The sequence below is a fragment of the Pygocentrus nattereri genome, chromosome 10 (genome assembly GCF_015220715.1).
Source record: "Pygocentrus nattereri isolate fPygNat1 chromosome 10, fPygNat1.pri, whole genome shotgun sequence".
Lineage (NCBI taxonomy): Eukaryota > Metazoa > Chordata > Actinopteri > Characiformes > Serrasalmidae > Pygocentrus > Pygocentrus nattereri.
Genome location: NC_051220.1, coordinates 21191993 through 21207194, shown reverse-complemented (window position 1 = coordinate 21207194; position 15202 = coordinate 21191993).

Genomic DNA, 15202 nt, shown 5'->3' with positions numbered 1-15202 from the left:
TTTTTAGCTAATTCTTGTAGGGAATGTTACATCTAGCCCTACTTATGGGGTAAACTGTAACATTTGCATGTTCACAAATGATAAATACTTGAAACAGTTTGCACTTTCATTTGTAGCATAGATGTGCATATTTCTTATATTAAACAGTTATTAATCTTGAACAGTTATTATTCAGAAAAAGCTCAAATGTCTCTGATACATTTTACTTTCCAATCCATAGACGGAAACTAAGCTGCAAAAACAGTTTTGGATGCGTTATTTTTGTGATGTCATGAAAACCAGCACATTTGCATATATGCACCCATTCAGGCTACAGCAGTTCAGCCCCGCCCATTCACACTGAAGCTGTAAGGATTCATGTAAAGATGAATTATGACTATTTTTGGTACATGAACCCACAAAAAGATCATAAGTGGACATCAGGTGGAAACAAGAAGTAGAGGAAAGAGTAGGATAGACACAAAGGTTTTAAGTCATTTGAGTATTGGGATCGTGCACTATTGTTTATGTAATGCATGTATGTATGTGTGCATTCATGCAGTATATTTTCTTCACTGAGGAACAGAGCGTCTCTCTGTTGGAGGGTGGATTGACTCAACAGCCTGCCTTCACTGGTTGGCTGTTGACTTGGTGGATGGCAACATCAGTAGCACAACCAGAGGCAAAGTCACATTCCACCGCAAACACACACAGAGAGGAGCCATCTGCTGCGCTCTCGCAACTCTGGAACACACACACCCACACACACACACACACACACACACACACACACACACACACACACACACACACACACACACACACACACACACACCACACACTAACACACATACAAGACTGTCAGAAGTTCCCCAAATGAAGAAACACAGCCCAACACACGTGTACACACACACACACACACACAGACTCACCAGTTGGGTCTCATTTCCCCCACTTAGAACATATGATGTTTTTATTCACACTCATCGACTCAATCAGTGATCACTGAAAACTTAACAAATAACTGTCACCTCCTCAGCCCACCTAATACCTAACTGATCCGATTTAATGCGAACACAAAATCCAACTGCTGGTTGATTTTCAAAGAATTTCATGTTCCATAGTGTGAGAGAGCACAGGATTTAAAGGAATACTCCAGTATTTTTCAACCTAATCTCTATCTGGTGCACCTATAGCATACAGTTCATTCTCACAAACACTGATTCTAATGTGTTTCCCTAAACCCAGTAGACTGACTCCAAACACATTTCTAATAGGGTCCCATGGCCAGTTGATTCGGCATTGTTGGCTTCTATTATAACTATGAAAAGGGAATTCCCAAAAACAAAATTCAATACAGGCCTGAAAACCAATTTGTTGTTTAAATGAAGTTTTTGAATAAACATTCTAAACATGAAAACTACAAGGTAATAAAGAAAACGCTTCTATTATTGATCAATGAGGAAAAACTAAGCTGACAATAAATAAAAACAGTTTACAATAAAGAAACGCATTAAACTTTATGGCAGCATGTAGGCTACAGAACATGCCATGAAATCCATGTGGTGATTCAAGGCAATGAACTGCATTGCTTTCAGTTACTGTATACTTTTGCACTTTTACACTGTTGTTTGTGAATTTTTTAAACATTTCAAAAACTGAGGGTACAGCTTGCATCATTATGTTTATCTACTTCTGTTGTTTTGCCATTTTCCACGTATTGAGCATGATGTCATGTAATGGAGAAGGTGTGGAGCATTGTGCATCTCCTGATACACAGCATGAACAGTTATTCGAAAGCTCTTGTCGAATTCTCCTCATAGAAATTGGGAGGTAGTTCCACACAGCAGACTTTTTCATGAAAAACTGTTAGAATGCGACTAAAAATTGCAGCCTAAATTACAACACGTTTCATCAGCAATGTATAGTAAATATTATTGTATGGAAAATGTCAAAAATGTCAAAAATGCTAAAAAATTATTAAATCCACATAGTCATCGAACCCAAAAGAGCAAAGATGTCTAAGAACGTTTAATGAATCATCTCAAATATGTAAGTACAGGGTGACGCTAAGAACCCCAAACCTGTTTGTTGTGGTGAGCTCTGTCAGTCTTGGATGAAGATTAAGATTAATTTGATCCTGTGTAGTTTGCTCTACCTAGCGACCCTTTACAGTACCAGGTACCAGCTGAGCCGCTTCTAATGAGGTGCTTCTTACATTAAGATAAGACTGTAGCTTCAAAAACTCCTCAGTCCTGCACTCCACTCTCTGTATGTGAGCTATGAGTGAATTCAACTCGGCCTGCATGTCACCCCCACTGCTGCTTTCCATGATAAAAATGGTTAATCTAGTAAAATAAAATAAGAAAATGAATAATAATAATTATATAATAAACTGTAATGAAGTAAAAACTGATAATTATAATTCTTTACTCCTTTCCTTCTAGATACATGAACTATAAACAGCACACAGGCGAGAGAAGTGACTGAATTTGAATGAAAGAGCTACAGTTCTACCACAGCAATCACACAGCAAGCAAGCAGCTGGGTTTCAGTCTGACTTTTAGTATGTTGTTGCCACCTATCTGATATATTCATACTGTAGTAATAAACATACTGCAAGTAATGGTTAATTAAAATTATTGTAAATATTATCAGAGGATAAAAACAACTATTTGAGTACATGTTCGAAAACACCAATGAGTGTTCAAAGCCTGTAAAATGTAAGATGCTACAGAGGTGTCAGATTGAGATAACAATTAAGTATTTCTTTAACCAGACTGAGTGATTCTGCTGTTAATACAATAGCGAGCTGATACAGGAGGTGAATCTCTTCCGTTAGTTTCAGAAAAAAAGGGGAAGTGATGGATCATAGAGACACGCAAGGGTGGCCATGTTTCACCCTGTAAGCTACGTTGTACTTGTCGCATTGAAGCGGATGGAGAGGCACAGCTGTGGGATGCCAACAGTTAAAGAAGTGTTTCCTGGATTCTGTCCTGCTGCTCAGAGAGTGATGACATTTTGCCCTACTCATCCCAATGCTACCAGCCCACCCCACCAGGTGCTGAATGTCCAATCAGCACAGCTGGATCAGGCATGTGTTGCATCATAACTAGTGGGGCTTATAGCAATTGTAGGATAGACTATTCTTTTTCGGTGAAAGTGCTGAATGAAACCCATTTCCACTTTTTAACACTATCTGTGCTTAGCATGATAAGCTTCTCAACACTTCTCGATTTGGTAGAGGGAACTTTTGAAGACTGACAGTGGCAAACAAGCTTGATGAAATGATGCTTTTAACGCATGATGTAAAATCGTGAGGCATGATAACATAGTTATCAGTGTCACCAGACACCCAGACTGGTTGTCATGTGCACCTTAAACTTCCTCATCAAAGATATACAGCAGTCTGAATAAAAGTGCTAAATCACTAGCAGCCTTCCTTTCTGCTGATAGCATGGGTGATATATAACTATTTTTTCCTCAGACTCATGTTTTCTTAACCGATACAGTTTGAGTTAGCCAAGACTTTAAATAATCCACTCCACGGTTGGTCAAAAGTGAGCTTTCCACACTGATCTGAGAGCAGCATTGTGGTTTCATTTGCTCTGCAAGGGCAACTTTTATCCAATCAACCTGGCATTTTCTCCAAATCTTCTACCCACTCTGGCGTTCCAGGACAGACCACAACTTCCTGTCTCTGTGGCCAAAGGTTATAACTGTTTTGTAGCTAGCAGTTATCTTTCTGAGCCTTCTCTCCATTCATATTCTCATGTTTGTGTTGTTAAGGTGCTGACAGCAATAGGATAAATGTGATGATATTATGGAGATGTACTATGAAGCAGAACCTTGTATTAGCTTTACATCTACCCTATATGAACATGTTTATTATCTTGCTATTGCTAATTCCAACAAGTATCACTACAGTTTTAACATGCCTCAAATGACCACTCACAGGACAGGGCAATGAGGGGCCAACAAGCAGATTTGGAAAATGGAAAAGTGTTTCCCCTTCTCAAGGCTAGCCTCAGTGAATTAGCTAGCTTCATGAGCAAGCTCAGTGTGAGTGTGTTGTACATAAATGTTATGTGCAAGCATGACGTACGAACAAGTCTGAACCTACCCGGTCTAACCGCTTTGTCTGGCCATAGCTTCAGGTTTAGAATTATAGTGCACGACCCTATATTGTTGCTGCTAGCTCTGTAGCTTGCTAACTAGTAATGATATGGCACCAAAAGTCAGACGGAGTAAATTGCTTCATAAAGCCCATTTTAAACATTGCAAATCGATACATTGCAAATATTAGATGCATTTGTACTGATGTAAAATTCAAAGGCAGAAACCGAAACCTAACATTATTCCATACGGAAAATAAATGCATGCAAAATGTATTTATTAAATACATGTAAAAATGTATGAAAATGGCCCAAAAAGTTTTTTTTGATTATTGCATTTTAGTGTTTGTCATACATTTTAGAATTAAACGTAAATGTATTTAAAATGTATCGCACATATGAAAAATACATGTCCATATTTTTCTTTTCTATATGGAATGACTGACCACTGCACTGTATAAACTGAGAAGTGATTGGCAGGTTTTGAAACTTTTACAGCTATGTACTAACAAACTCTTTTATTGCACATTTAGATGCACTTTTAAAAATGTACAATACAAAATGCACTGCTATCATTCAATCAAACACTTGAAAAAAGCAGCCTCTCTACCTTTATACAGATGAAACAACAGGACAAAAACAAGTGAGCTCTTACAGGAGAACTTCAAATTATGTGGGCCTTTATATTACTATCACCTTGGAATAGCGATTCTTATTTGTTATGCTGTAGAACAGAGCAAGGACAGAGAGAGTCAGGAAGGATGATCTTTTGTTTGATTTAAGTTTTTATTTTTCACAAAAACCATAGAAGAGTAGAAACTAAATATTGTTATTGGTAATAAGTGAAAAAGATAATAACAACATTCCCCCCCACACGTCAGATTTTATTGTTTGAAGAGATCTCAAGCTTATTAGTTCCCACAGCTCATCCATAACTTGCATGTTGATTTCTGGAAAAGTTCTTTTACTAAAGACTAAATATGTTGACTCACTGCTTGTCCCTTCAAGGGGTCAATGCCCAAATTTCACAGTGTCATCATGGGATCAATACCTTGTATCTCCATTTTTGTTCTTGGCTGTCCATTGCAGTCTTTCAGTCTTTATCATTTTATGATAAATGGTATGATAGAAATGCTCTAAAATTGCCTGAAATTCTGAATGAATTAATTTAAATTCAAAAGTTACTTTGCTTAAAAAACTTGTGATAACTTCTGTTCAAAGTTAAAAGTTACCATTTTGGACATACAAGGTTTTGCCAGGACAGTGACAACATGAGCTAATGCTGTAATGTCATCTGAGATTTCTCTATGGGCAAACGATGAGGCTATGCTATAAACTGTATTAAAACGAGGGGGATGTATGCATACCGTGCTGTGTAAGGCCAGCATTGCAGTGGCTTTGGACTTGTTGTTCTGTAACTGTGAAACAGACTTCCGTTCTGCCATTTCTTCTATGTCCGCCGAGCTGGTGGAGTAAGCTGCTTTGGGCAGGCATTTACTTGCCGTGGTGACCAGCAGGACATTTCATCTTTTGTTGACCACATGCTGCTGCCATGGAAACTCGTCGAATGGTTCATTTAGAATCTCCATGGGACTCCGCTCTCTACCTGCCGCTTGGGCCAAAGACGCCGATAACCTTCCTCCATGCAGTGGCAGCTGCTGCTCTCTCTCTCTCTCTCTCTCTTCCTGTTTTTCTGTGTTTCTTTCACGCTATCCAAACTGGTTTAGGGTTTTAATCATTGACTCCCTGCTAAAGCATTTCAGAAGCAGAGCTCTAAAGTTTCACCCTGGTTAAGTATTGCTGTACAGAAGTCAATCATTCTCTGGAGTGAAATGTTAAGTGGATGAAGTTTCTCTCACTCTAACTCTTCCTCTCTCGTGCCACTGCTCTTACTTCATCCAGGCCTTGTTGACTTTTTTTCAGGGCTGTGACAAAGCTTCCCTTTCACATGGTTCTGTGGCTGAAACTCATGGGAAAGCGACCGTGCGTGTGCGTGCATGTGTGTGTGTGTCGCAAGTGCAGCCCGCCACCATCTGCCACCAGGCTGCGAGCGGATGATAAAGTTAGCATCATTGGCGCTGGCGTCTCTGTCCCACCTCATCCTCCTTCTCTCTGCTGGCCTCTTCCAGGAAGTGTGAGTGAGTCAAGCACTCAGCTGAGAGCCACTGACTGGCCTTACCTCCCCACCACTGTCCCCCATGGGAGAGGGGAGTGAGCGGGTGAGGAAAGAGCATGAAGAGAGAGGTGGAGGGAAGATGTCGGTGGGGGAAGATGTTGTGGTTGCAGGTGTTTGACTTTCACCAGTCTGCAGGACAGAGGGCCATGTTGTATGTATTTGTAATGTGTGTGTGTGTGTGTGTGTGTGTGTGTGTGTGTGTTTGTGTGTGTGTTTGTGTGTGTGTGTGCATTGGATTTTTCTTAAAAGGGTCATATGCTACACTTTACTTGTACCCCCCCCCCCCCCCCCCCCAAAGAAATCCTTTTATAACATTTGTGTGGGTTTATGAAGCCAAAACAGTCATAATTCATTTTTATAGAACAATTTTCCGACCTCTCTTTATCTAGTGCATTTAAATAATCTTTATTACTTTACATTTATTGTGCAAAACCGAATCTTCCTCATTTCTTTTGAAATATGAGTTGATGTAGTATGTGTACACAAAGTTTCAAAACATGCCATTCACTCCTCGGTCTATACAATCCATATGTGGACACTAAGTTGCATAAACAGGCCACTTTGAATCCCTGTTTTTGTGATGTCATTTACATATAGTTACTTATTCAGATTAAAACCGTGTAGCTCCACCCATTCATACTGAAGTTCTAAGGAGTGTTTCTGTCTGGACTGCCTTTTAAATGATGGACATTGCATGTCTGCCAACCAGAACAGAGCTTATTTACATATTTGAGTGTTAAAGGCAAAGCCCTTACACACCGATTAGGCATAACATTATGACCACCTCCTTGTTTCTATGCTCATTGTCTGATTTATCAGCTCCACTTACTATATAGGTGCACTTTGTAGTTCTACAATTACAGACTGTAGTCCATCTGATTTTCTGATACTTTGTTAGCCCCCTTTTACCCTGTTCTTCAGTGGTCAGGACCCCCATAGACTCTCACAAAGCTGGTACAATTTGGGTGGTGGATCATTCTCAGCACTGCTGTAACACTGATGTGGTGGCAGTGTGTTGTGCTGGTACAAGTGGATCAGACACAGCAATGCTGCTAGAGTTTTTAAACACTGTGTCCACTCACTGTCCACTTTATTAGACACTCCTACATGGTCTGTCCACGTTGTAGATGCAAAATCAGAAATGATAGCTCATCTGCTGCCTCACAGTTCGTGTTGATCATCTTATAGTCCTTCATCAGTGGTCACAGGAAGCTGCCCACAGGACACTGTTACCTGGATATTTTTGGTTGGTGGACTACTCTCAGTCCAGCAGTGACACTGAGATGTTTAAAAACTCAAGGAGCACTGCTGTGTCTGATCCACTCATACCAGTGCAACACACAATATCACACAACCACCACATCAGTGTTACTGCAGTGCTGAGAATGATCCACCACTCAAATAGTACCTGCTTTGTGAGGGTCCATGGGAGTCCTGACGTAGAAACAAGGAGGTGCTCATAATGTTATACCTGATCGTAGTGTATATATATATATATATATACATATATATATATATATATATATATATATATATATATATATATATATATATATATATATATATACACTACGATCCGGTATAACATTACACACATTACAGTTGTCACATTACAGTTGTCACATTACAGTTGTCCTGCCCTTTTTTTTTGTGATTTTATAACTTAGGTGACCTGTCCAGGGTGTATCCTGTCTTCTGCCTGATGACCGCTGGGACAGGCTCCAGCACCCCCTCTGAGGGAGAAGCGGCTTAGAAAGTGTGTGTGTGTGTGTGTGTGTGTGTGTGTGTGTGTGTGTGTGTGTGTGAGTGTGTGTGTGTGTGTGTGTGTGTGTGTGTATATAACTTAGGTTTTGGTCTCATTGTAGAGAGTCAGGGTTCCCTGTGCCAGTAAAATACCTTTGAAACGGGACGCGAAAGCTCTGTTTCACAATGACTGAGACTCAGACTGCAGGTCACCTAGCAATGATACGTTTTTCTCATTCATCAACGGCACAGTTGGTTTCCTGGCAAGTTAAACCTGCAACGAGATATTGTCAAACACTAAAAAGTTGCAAAGATGAAGTCAGCTTCTCTTTCAAATTTTTCCATTCCACCTTAAATGGTGCCGCATTTTCGGTGCCTAAGTCAGAACTTAAGGTGGAACAGGAAAATTTTAACAAAAAGCTGGAGCGACTTCACGAAGCAACTTTAGCCTCATAAAACAGCTGAACATTGAGAGACATTTTACAAGAAGCTGCTCTTCTTTAGACAAAAAGTTTTCTGGCAGAGACGGGAGGAAAGCGGCTATAGCTGAGCTAAAGTTAAAGCAGAGCATTGTAAGCCCGCATTTTCGTTTATATTTTTAACCTAACTTATACTAGAACATTATCACACACTGAGACATACTGGACATAAATGTTGTGACTGCCAAGGTGGTTTGATTTTTGTTGAAATGATAAAATGGCTCTTCTTAACATTTGGGGTGTGGCTCCTGAAAATATGTATTTTAAAGAAGGAAGATTTGTTTTTCCACAATAGGCAATTCAGCTGGGCAATTCCCAGAAGTACTTTTGTAAGATGGTAACTAAGCTTTGATTTAAAACTAAAAAAGATTTTAGATTCAGATACTTTAAAATTGTCTTGGTAGTGAGCAGGCAAGTAGTCAGTCCGGGTTCATTTAGAAATACTCTGACATCATTTTCCCTCAAGGGCCATGGGCCATTCAATGCATAATTTCATATAGTAATACATTTGTAGAGTTTCTTGATTTATATCTGAATGTGATAATAGACTAATCTTAAACAGTTGCCTCCAAGGCCAAAAACAAATGAGGATGATTAGCTGACCAGATACTTGGGACATTTTCCTCATGTGTGGCATGTGTTGTGACGGCCACTCTACTCCAATAGCAGGCACTGGGAGCAAGGAAGCATCAGGAGATATTTAATTAAGACAACAGTTCAATTAACAGCTCAATTAGCTGAGGTAATTAGAAGCTCTGTTGGAACAAAAGCCAGCGCACTCAGTGGGTCCATGTGCATGACTAGGGTGGCTTCATTCTGCCGCGGGCCTCATAATCCTAGTTAAGTTCTGGAATGCCATTTTGGCACCGAGTGCCTGGACAGGAAAACAACATTAAAACCACTGTAAGTTCAACATATTAAATTGATAATTTGGCAAAAATCCAAAACTACAGAATTGTTCCCTAATCCCTAATATAATCGATCATCTAAGACGGGTTTGGTGTGTGAAGTTTGCTTCTTTAGTTTTTCAAGGGAACTATGAGGTTATGCAGCTAACAAGCAATAAAAGCCAACACTTAGATCATACTTAACATCATGCAAACTGCATTTGTAAATTATACACTTGCTTCAAATGTTATGTTTTTGCAAACAGACTTGCTGATGTGGTTTCTGGCACTGTATAACATACTGTTATCTTTAAAAATGGACAATGATACTCCTTGAAGCTTTAGATAAGTCACCTTGACAAATCCAACATACTGTTCTTTGCAATCTTCCTTTAATATTATTCCATGTGCAAAATTTGTCAATGCCTCTCCCCTTACAGTTTTTGAGCTACAACCACCAAACCTTTGCGCAACCTACACCTGAAAAGGATCAATCGGACATGTGTTTTTCATGTAGCGATCAGATAATTTTATTTCCTCATAAGAATGAATGGTAGAATGTTCAGAAAATACACATTTAACTGCCACAAAAACACTCATGTTACACAAAGACTTGGATATATACATACTAATGTACAATATTAATATAAAAATTATTTACAAAGACATCACACAATATACAGCACACACTTACACATATTATTACACACTTAGACACAGTAATAATGCAGTTATTACACCATAATGCACTAAATTCATGCTACACTCACCCTCACTATTAACACACATATGCGCACACACTCACACACATTAGATTCAGATATATACATATATATATATATATATATATATATATATATATATATATATATATATATATATATATATATATATACACATACTAATGTACAGTAAATTATAATACAACATATACTGCCCACTTACATACATTGCACACTTACAGTAATAATGCAATTATTACATGAAAATGCACTAAATTCATGTTACAAACACTCCTCCTCACTAATAACACGCATATGCACACACAAGCTCATCACATAGGTAGCATCACACATAACAGAGATAGCATAGCAACAGCCTAGCAGCACCTTAGCAACTACCTGGGATATATCATAACAAGCTGTAATACCATAGAAACCTTGTAACAGCACCATAGCAACTATCTGGAGTTACTATATAAACATGGTTATCAAAGTTACCAAAAACAATCAATAGTGTTTGCAACTGCTTTATTTTTTTTAACCAACCTAAAGTCTGTTCACAAACCTTCCCTTCCTGCTTTAGTCACTTTTTATAAATAAGTATCTCAATATGTGTTACAATGTCACAAGTAAACCTTGGAAACCAAACATGCCCTGACTGATCAACTATTTTAGGATAATTTGAATTTTTTGCTGAGCTATTGTTGTAATTCCCGGCACTGTTAGAGAAGATTACTGGAATATTGCATTCACCAGGGTTACATATACCACCCAGCTGACTTCCCTGAACCTTCTCACACAAACACTGCCACCCCTTTTGGCCGATCCCTCTGTGTTTTGACCATCTCTGGTTGTTTAAACATTCACAACCATTCCTTTGTCTTAGTCTTGGCTGAATATGTATTCAGGGCATCTTGATGTTTTCTCCACTGCAGGCTTCCTGGAAAAGGGGCAAAGGTCTCAGGGGGACGCAGCTGCTCGGTTTAGCCCACTTGGAGCACACCGTCCCTGGGCACGACCTTTCCCCCTGAGCCCCGCTCGCTCAATCAGCCCCGGCACATTGCACCAGGTGAGCCTACTCGTTTGCTGATGTGCATAGGCCCAGCTCTCCTGCGTCGGGCCCATTAAGGGGTGCAGATGCACACCTGATGACATGGCTGTCAAAGCTCGGGCCTGTCTCAGCAGCGGGCTGGGTTGTGACCCCAGGGGCCGTGCGGCAGGACGACTGCCTGTATAAAGGCTGTCTCTGGGGAACGAGACCATGCTTGGTCCAGGGCCTGTAATGAGATCAGCTCGAGCAGAACCCAGCTGGGCAAATCAGGGCAGGAGACATAGGTAGAGTAGTGTTAGACTCTCAGATGAGATGAAAGCATATGTGAAGCCTATTACAGAGGGGTTAAGGGGAAGGCCTATCAGATTGGTGTGAGAGCTATTCTGGTGGTGAGTTAGATTCTGTGCACAGCATCCAGCATTTATGACAGCATTAGGGTGATGGTAATGGATGCTTATATGTATTGCAATATATTTTTTCTTTGTTCCAGTTTAGAACATATGGTAGCAATAGATCGGCTAGCTAGCATTGGTGACACTTTATTTTAACTGGACTTTCTTAGATGAAACAAACACTCAACAGACTTTCAGTACCAGCAACAATATATCAAAGATGATCAAGAGACCACATTACCCGCATTAGCAAATTTGTAACAAATTAATAATTTGTTTATAATCTGCTGAATTCAGTTGTTTTTCACTTTATTTGGAGAGTTCAAATTCATATCTGTAGATGTTAACCTGAGCGGTCACTGAACATGTAGCAGGTCTAAAACAGACCGTCTTAACATCCTCAACAAGCTGTCATGCTGTTGACACCATTCTCTAATTCAAATTTAATTGGATTAGGTTTTGGTAAAGGTTAGGGTTAGGATTTGGGCAAGGGTATGGTTAGGATTAGATTTTAGGTTGAGGTTAAGGTTAGGGTTAGGATTAGAACCAGAGTTAGGGTCAGGATTAGGCTTTGGGTTGAGGTTAAGGCTAGATTCAGGATTAGGGCCAGGGTTAGAGTTAGGTTTTGGTTAAGGTTAGATTTTTCATAATAACAGTAACATTAAGTCTATTTAATGTAACATATCAACAATACATCTACTTAATTAAGTAATGTATCAATAGAATATCTTCAAGATATTTCCTTCAGCATATCTAGATGCTTCACTACTGCAACTTCACTGATATGTTGTTGATGTGTTACTGAAACTCTGTTAAGAGTTTGTTAATCACCTACAAAGGACCACTCAAAATAAAGTTACTGCTAGCTTTGTTCTTCACCTGTTCACTTGTAGGCTAGTTATAATTTAGCTGTTTACTAAGTCAAGTTAAATCAAAACACTGCACCACACAATGTAGTTTTTTTAATAGCTACGACATATTTGTACCATCCTCAAAGTAGGTATAAGCTGTGGTGAGACCACTAAAGCTGTACTGAAACCACTGAATTACTGTAGTTCAGTCTGTCATGATCATGAAACTAGCTGGCAATTACCATGCAAATTAATGCCTAAAGTAGCCAAACTGGTTGATTGAGCTCAAATAAACAAACATTACTTAGCACTGCCATCATATAATTAAAAAAGTCAATAATTGTTTGGAAACCTAGAAGAGCTACACATTCAGGAGAGAATCAACAAGAGAGCTGCATATACAACAGATCATCAAAGATCTATTTATTTAGCAAATGATGAATGCAATCCTTCTATATTAATTGTTAGGCCATTATATCAGGCACACACAGAAAGGAGCAGCAGTGCGCAACTTCACTTTTACTTTGTTCTTTCCACCTGTCATTATAGAAGCAGTGGGTTTAGTGGGCATGAAGACTGCATAGTGACCCCTGACTCAAGGCCTAATGCTGTTGTGTTATTTAAGAAGTTGCAGAAATTTGGTTGTTGTGAGAATGAAGATATGGCACTCAAAAAACCTGAACAATTCAATTCAATTAAAAAATCTAAACATAAATCTATTACTCTGTTCAAAATAGTTTTCATTTACAGGAAACAAGATGTCAACAAATGTTGCTTTAAATGTTTCCATGATAGGATTATGAACCGTGTTAGAACAGCAACAGTGTTAATCACTTAGAATCCCAAATTTATTACTTATTATACTAGCATTTATTATTCAGTAACTACAAGGTTAGGGTTAGGGTTAGGGGTAGTGCAGTCAGTGCAAACTGGTTTAGGCATTCTTAGGTTTATTAAAAATGTATTATACAACTTTGGGCAAGCTGGTGGGTCCTGGCCATTTAAGGGCCAGGGCCATATTTAGTCACAGTCTACGCATTAGTCAGTTTTCACTAGGTACCGCTTTACTTAGTGATGCAAACCAATTTAGTAAAGCAGTTGTGTGAATTAGTAGGAACTTAATGACTTTACTCACAAACTTCATCACAAACCTATGCAGAACTGGCAAAATGCCAGACTGAAAATCCTGGCATTCACACGAACATCTTGGAATGAAGTCCCAAGCCCAAGCCCTGTAGCCAGCATGATTGCATCCGAATTAGAGCCCCACTAGGCCCCCGAGTCAAGTCCTGCTAGAAGAGCCAAGTTGCAGCGGAAGTCCCACAGTTGTGGTAAATCTTGTGACAGGATGACTCGCTATTCGTCAGTAACAGTCGAGGGCTGAGGGCTGTTGCCACATTCGGCCCCGCACTTCCTCCATGGTTACTTCATCACACCCCACCAGCTGGCCCTCCTGGCCACTATCTGTCGACCACAGTCTCTTTGCAGGTCATGTGACTGCACCAGCAGCAGCCCAGTGTTAGGCCAGCACCGGCCCCAGACCCAGGCTTCCTGTTTCAGGCTTGCATCACTTCCTACTGTTAGCAAAGGTGCTGCTGTTCCTTCTGTCATTAATTCACTGAGTTCTTGGGGAAAGTGACAGAAGACTTACTGTGGACCCTTTCCCTTAGCATAAAAGCAATTGTAAGTATGCTCAAGCTCAACATGTTTATGATGTCATTTGCTCCACTTCACGTTTGTTTGAGACTCCACTGAAGTCGATTCTGTCGACATCTCGGCTCCACTTAAATGAGACTAAGAGAGCACGAGCCATAGTTACAAAGACGTATGGAAAATAAAAGCATGTTGTTTACCTACTTTTTAGTGCTGTCACAGATCATAGTGACATGGATGCAATAAATCCTTGGAACTATCCTTAATGAGCACTTGTAATTCATTCCTAATGCTAAAAAAAGCTCAAATGCAGGCACGCAGAAGAAAGGTGCTACAGTGGAGAGCAACTAGGGAGGTCTACAAAGTGAAAAATCCAGAGCAATGTACTGAGAAAATTATTAAAGGGGTCCCAAATTCATGAAAATGAATCAGAAAAATATTATAGCATTATTTACTGGTTAACTAAGTTTAAAAATAATGGACCTCATTCACTAACATCACCGTTAAGTTTCTTCTTAAGTTTGTCCTTGAGTAAGGTCCTAAGAAAAGGATTCATGACATGTTCTTAAACCACAGAATCGTTCGCACCTTTGTGCTTTTGAGTGTGTGCAGATTCTGTTCTTACCAAGGAACAAATCCCAAAAAAGAAAACATTGGTGAATCTCAGAATCTTTGAGAAAACTGCATAAGTGAGTTTTGTGAAGGAATTTCTTCCCAAGAATGATTGGTGAATGAGGCCATGTTTGCATACCGCTGCTGTCGGAAGAAAACCTCGTATCTCCAAAATAGTAACTTTACAGGAGAAGGAAAAAACTTACTTCACTTTTGATGTAAGTCAACGGAACCAGATTTTTTCCCATGTCATTTTGGGTCATTTCTTTAAGGCTATTCATCATAAAATTTACAAACAATGTAAAGAATAACAGATACTTTCAAATAATGTCAAAAACTGAAAAATGCCAAAAATGGAGAAACAAGGTTTTCTTCCAACAGCAACGATATGCAAGAAGCCACCAAATCTTTGTTCAAATTTAGTTCACTATCTACTTTTTCTAAATTCTGGTCATGATGTTCTGGTAGATGAATTAACCCCCCCCGCCCCCACCCACCCCAGTTCACTACAAATGTAGACTTGTGGTGGTTATGGTTCGTGT